Consider the following 6,828-nt stretch of genomic DNA (forward strand, 5'->3'; position numbering starts at 1 on the left):
AGACATAGCATCCACATTTTGTTGATTTGGCACAAGACTATCACGCACAAAAACCAAGTACGCTGAAAGACTCTTTTTCATTGCTTTATTAATTTGGATGTGTGATACAACTGGGATGGAATCCCCTTCTTTGCCAGCATCAATAAAATGCATGCGGCCTTTATGCATAAAAGAAATCATATTGGACTTGTAGTCTTTGTGGGGCTCAAGCCTATGATGCCACGGCTTGCCCAACAATACATCACATCCATTCAAAGGAGCAACTAAGAAATGCTCATTATCAAGATAGCCCTGTATATGGATACGCAACTTCCCAATCAAAGAGGTAACCTGCACCTCTTTACCAATAAATGCAGCTTCGGCTTCAATCTGAGGTCCAATGTTTTCAACCTCAATTCCCAATGCAGCTGCCATTTGCATAGAGATGAAATTGTCAGTTGCACAGTCATCAAACATGAATAATGCGGGTTGATCCTTGATTTGCCCCCAAGCCTTGCAAACCATACGCTCTTTTGCATCATGACCTGTATTACCTTGCACATCAGGAACTGCATGAACATTTGCTTTGGTGTGCTTGTCCTCGTGCTTTGGTTTGCGATCTGGGCATTGCCGAAACATGTGGTCTTTGCTACTACAAGAAAAGCATTTTCCATCCTTAGCATATTGCTCTCTTTGCTCCGGAGTTAATCCAAATTTGTTCTTCCTAGGGCCCTGTTCTTTGGATGTGTTATTTTCAGCTTTACCACCCTTGTAAGGCTCCCGGAAGTTCTTTTTAGATGGCTGTCCGCCCTTTTGCTGATTTGGGGCAGCCTTGTCCTTCCCCTTGGAACCTCCTTGATCCTGCTTGATCTTGAGCACCAATTGCTCCGTAGCAAGGGCAGAAGCTGTGAGTTGTTGCAACGTATGTTTTGGGTGCAATTCAATACCCGATCTATAAGCAGGTTGCAATCCAGAACGAAACTTCCTCTTTCTTTCCTCCTCAGAGATTAGCATGAAGGGAGTCACTTCCAGCAACACTTTCCAAAATTTGTTAACATACTGTTGCACACTCTCATTATCTTTTTGTTCCAGCCTGTCCCACTTTTGAGTGAGAGTTTGCTCCGCGTTGGGTGGCAAGAACTGAGCATAAAATCTATCTTTGAATTCCTTCCAAGTGGAGATGGGATCCTTGGTGATCTTTTCGGTGATCCACCAATGGGCAGCAGTGCCTTTCAGAAACATGCTAGCATGGCGCACCTTCGACTTTTCTGTAAAGTCCTCATCGCTAAAAGCAATGTCGAACTGTGCCACAAACGCTAACACCTTAGAAGCATCATGTTCACCATGAAAGACATCAAATTTGACAGATTTATCACCTGCTTTGAACTCCTTGAGCTTCCTGGCATGAGGCTCATGGTCCTCTCTTTTTCTTTTCCCCTTATCCAATGGGGTAGCCCTGTCTGCATGGGCTCCATGGGCCGTCAAAGAAGCTTCATGGGGCACGGTGGCATGTGCTCCACGAACTCGAAGCTCAGATGCATGTGACTTACCTGCATATGGCATCCATGAGACAACTCAGAAGGCAAAATTTTTCTGGAAGCAGACCTGTCACCATGAGATACATATCTTGCATGCATGTGACTTTCGTGCCCTCCATGAGCACTGGCATACATAAATCTGTCAGGCTTAGTGCCTTGGGGAGAGGATGCATGACGAGAGGTGACAGTCACCTCTTCCTTTTGCATAAAAGATTTCAGCCTCTGGGATGCGGGATCTCCATGCTTCAAACGAGGTGGATTTCTGAAAATCAGCTCTCCGTCATCCCCCTCTTTGATATCTCCTTTGCGAAGGAGATAGGCAAGTGCCAACTCCCTTGGTTTCTTGCCCACTTCACGAGCCATTGATTCAAAGGTTACATCAACCATAGCATCAGCCTTCCTGGCTTCAATAGCACTTTGTAGATGAGGATCTTCATGCAAAAACTTCAATTCTTGCTCTTGAGCCTGCAAAAGTTTTCTCATATGTTCCATTTCAGCTTTCATAGCATCAGGGTCTTGTTCAAGCATAACTGTCTTTCCTGGAGACAGTTGACCCTTGGATTCACTATCAAGAACCCTTTCAAGGGGCTTGTGCCTACCACGCAGGGCATCAGACCCACGAGAGGCACTAGAGGGACCCCTCGAATTTGGTACTTCCAAAGGGTTGCCTTGGCTGTCCATTGTGTTCAAAGTTTGCTAAAAGCGGGATGTCCAGTACACAGGTTCGTTTCCCCACTAGGAAGAGGGAAACAACCGTGCTCTGATACCAATGAAACCGATCCCGTCAAGTGGGAAAGACTCCGTTGGACACCCACACGCTTAATAGCACAACTTTAAAACCACAAATATGAAATGGACAACTTAAAACAACTTGAAATTTAAATGAAATGAAATGGAAAGATGGACACCAGCACTGGGGCCGGAACGGGCCGACCCCCCCCTCAATATATGATATATTTCTTGGGAGTATTTAATGAATACAATGCTCCATGGGTTCCAAGAACCAGATAATGTCCATGTACATATGAAAACAGTACCAAACAAGTAGGCTCGAATTTCGATGTAGAGAACTCGAAGCAGAACGACCACTAGTGTGGTCCAATCACTACGGTCCTGTGCTTTCACTGGACTCCGCAGAGAGCGCCTCACTGGTGTTCCGAGACCACGCACAAACAGGCGCTCTCGTACTAACGCCTGGCTCTCCCGATCTCAGCACCTTTGGACCGAGGTTCGCCAATACAGCTTGGACAACCCGGCACCGAACGGGTGTGGCCGTAGAGGGATGAATCCCTTACCAGATTTAAACATTAAATGCTTTACTCAAATCTGAAGATCACTTACTTGTAGATGGTCGATAGGAAACCAGTACTCGTAGTATGATGAGGCTGCCTAGGAGATGCAAAGTCCCCTGCAAGAGAGCATGGGAAGGTGCAACCGGTAGAAGATGGGCAGCCTGCAAGTACAGTCGCCTGACTGCAGCCTGAAGAGGTGATACGCCTGGAGGAGCAGCCGGCTATAGCAAAGCCTTGAGGTGGTAGCAGCCGCCTTGGTGTAGGCAAAACAGCCTGCAGAAAACTGGCGCAGCCACCTGTATGGAGGAAGTGTCACCACTGTGCAGGGAAGGAGAAATAGTCGCCAGCAAGGTGTAGTCGCCTGTATGAGCAGCAGCCTGTAGGGCGGATGCAATTGTAGAGCAGCCAGCCGCCTGCAATGAGTGCTAGCCTGCTGTTGGTGGACAACGTCCTGAATACAAAACACCACTTGTTGGAGATGTACACGCAGCTTGCTGGTGATGGATACCCAGCCGGCTGCTGTGCAGCACAGCACTAGTGGTGCAGCTGCCTGAGGGAGAAACACCGTAGGCTGGTGATCATGCGCTCAGCCACCTGAAGCATGAATAACGTAGCCTGGCAGCCTGCGCAGCCTGTATGGGAGATGAAGTTTGTGCAGCAGTTTTGGATGCGGGTGGAGCGCACAGCCGCCTGGTTGTTTTTCTCTTACGAAGGATGGTGGAAGAGTTCGCCCGGTGCCCTCTACGCTAGAGGAGAAGACGTTTTAATAAAATTTAAAGTGAAGATAACCTTAGTGTTGTCCACGCTTGCATGTGGGGGATTAGTGGGGGTAGGTGACCATGCCCACCCCCACACTCACTTAAAAGTGGGGCTCCCCACCTTGGCCCCAAAGTGGGTGCCCAAAGGGGGTGCCCACTTTTAAATAAGTGTGAACCCCTAACCTTATAAATGAAAGGGTTAGAATTTAAAACATTAAAACAACGTGTACCATATACTTACCACCTGTTCACATGCACTGAAACTCGTCAGAATACAGGGCAGACTTCACGACTCACTGGCAGGCGTCCCCGCTCAGTAAGTAACACGTCAAGCAGGCAAACACACGAATACATGTCATGCGAAAACAGTTTCAAGCATGCAAATCATGTGTGCATGTGCAAATAGTAACATGGACATATCTCCCGTTCATGGAACATGTACAAAATATCTGTCGGCACAAAACTGGCACGACATAAAAACATAAAATCCTGGTCTTCCTATGGAGTGACAGTCCCATAGGTAAGACACAGTTCCAGGCACGAGTTTCCCTAGGTGTGACAGTCCCATAGGTAAAACACGGCACGAATACTGGCTCTTCCATGGCGTGACAGTCCCATGGATCGAACACAGTCCAGGTCATACACGGGTGGCACTGATCTGGCTCCCGTCCATACGACACCATCCTGCTAACACACGGGTGGCACCAGTCTGGCTCCCATCCATGTCAGCAAAATACTGGCCTCTTCACATGAGACACCGGCCTGGCCTCAAGTGAATGAGACGCAAAAACTAGGAATGGACGAAATGGTCGGCCAATTGGTGACAATAGTACATTCATAATGGGTGGAAATATTTCATTTAAATGAGTTGGACACAACAAAGATTTCTTAAAGTTTAAAAGAGAACTCCTTAAAATGAGTATGTGTGGTAACATGCCTTGGCATGCAACTTGCTTGCTAATGTGCCGGGAAAGATGTTGCGTATGAAGGTCCAAATGACATAGGAATAAGCCTTACAATCACTTGCCACGGCTTGTGAGGAGATCCTTAGAATGAGGTAATTGAGGGCCTCATTGCTTCACATGTGGGTGGATTGGTCACATGCAAGAAATCCAAATAAGAGGGAGAATTGAAGTGAGTCATAACATCCGGGTAGAATTTAGTGAGATCATTGAATATCAGGAGCCAATTGTAACTAGATATCAAAGGTCGATAAACATTCAAGCGATCGAGGTGGAGGCAAACGATAAGAAAAATTGGAACACAAAGCGGTAAAGATCACCAAAAGAGAGTTGTAGAAACTAAAAGAATAATTGAAACTTAAAGATCACTAGAGTTGTAGAAGAAACTAAAAGAAGAGTTGTTAGTAAATTTTCAAAACAATTAAGAAACTAAGAAGGGGAGATCCTAAGAATAGGAGAGTCATTAGAACTCGGATTTAAGGACCACTAAGAAAAAAGCAACCAAAAAGGTAAGCATATAAAGACACCGACAAATCCAAATTGGGCAACAAGCAGTTGATCAGACTAAAGATTAAAGAGATTAGGGCAAAGAAGACTCAATACGAGCCAAGGTTTAATCTTTGTGTTAGGTGGGGATCAAGTCAAGGGCTAATAGGAAGATGCCATTTGCACATAAATATGACATTGGTGGTCCCTTCTACTTGTGGAGCTACCTTTGTTACCCCTTAAAAGTTTCTTCCTAAAATGGTGTGCCAACCTACTTACTCCCTAATAAAAAAGATAGTCTAGCCTATATGGTATCTTCCTAAAATGGTATAGTGATAGCTCAGTTTTAGTTTAGTTCTTGTTTCATTTTCAGTTTGTTATTCTATGATTCAGCTACTCATGGATTCATTGTAACTTTTGGTCTCATAAACTCTTGCGGTCTTTTGCAGACGTTAATATATCTTCCTTCATTTCTCTCTCTTCCTCTCTCTTCCCCCTCTCTCCCCCTCATTCATCTACTATTGGACCTGTGTGTGTGTGTCTCTTCCTCACCATTGATTGAGCTCTTCTAGCCTATGGATATGGTAAGATCCTCTTCCTCCTCCTCTCTCTCTCTCTCTCTCTCTCTCTCTCTCTTTTGAGAGACCTAAGCTCTTGGACCGTGCAACTTGCAACTATTTCTCCCTATCTTCCGCCTCACCCTTTCTTAATTGGAGCTCTATCGCAATGGCAAGCTTAAGCTCTAGAAGGACCCCTAACGTCAAATCTTTATGCATCTTATAGAATGTACGAGAAGAGGGTGTGTGGAAGCCTATGAACCTCGAGCTTCATGATTGGGTGTGACTGTGCATCCCTCATGTAGAGCCCTCATCAGGTGAAGAAACAAAGAAGAGGATTGCTGCAATACCATTGGAAAGGACACATTTTAGAGTTCAAAATAGGACGTGATGTAGGGTAGTCGGCCAAGGTGCAACAAGTGTACATGGCTAGGGACATAGACTTGGAGCCATCTACACTAACAACACTACACTCCATGCTCAAGCTTCTCCACAATGATGTTCACTATTATACTTTGAAAGTTTTATGTATGTTTTACTTATATTTTCCTTCTCGTGTGGTGTTGTTGACATGCTTTCACATGTGTGCCCAACTATTGAGTGGCCAACCAATGGAATCCTTCATTTTGGGACATTGAAATCCATGCAAGCTAAATTTGGGAAGGTCTTGTTTCTAGACCAACCCACTTCCTTTCAAAGGCTTATTTTTGTATAATTCTAAATACATTATCCCTCCGAATTCCCAAGAATATGCTAGACTTGAAAGTCTACCTAGGTCTTACTTTTACTGATTGGGAATTGCCGATCAAGGCTACGTTAGCCTCATTCGAATCCAAGATAGTCTTGGATATCTAGAAATCCATGAAGATTGGAAGGATTTCTAATAGGCTCAAGCTATCATGGTTTATTCTACTTCGGGTCTGAGGTGCAAATATGTATGAAGGAATATGCTTTAGAATTATTTGGATAGTGTTATTGGAGTAGAATGGAAGGTGAAAGAAGGCATGCATAAAGGTGATAGTTTGAAGTGTAATGGTTGTATTGACCACTTAGTGGTGGTAATGTCATACCACAGCTCTCAACATACCCTATATATGGGTCTAGAGTACATGCCATGGAAGAAGGCTAGAGAATGTTGGGCTGCCATTAGATTCAGAGGAACTCAATATTTAGTAGAGTTCCAAAAACTCTAGGGTTCTCTTGGTCAATCCCAAATAAACATCAAAGGACGTGTGTGAGTCTATAGATTTTCTTTA

This window comes from Cibotium barometz, chromosome 21, assembly GCF_041138505.1.
Source record: "Cibotium barometz isolate CiBa-2024 chromosome 21, ASM4113850v1, whole genome shotgun sequence".
Taxonomy (NCBI): domain Eukaryota; kingdom Viridiplantae; phylum Streptophyta; class Polypodiopsida; order Cyatheales; family Cibotiaceae; genus Cibotium; species Cibotium barometz.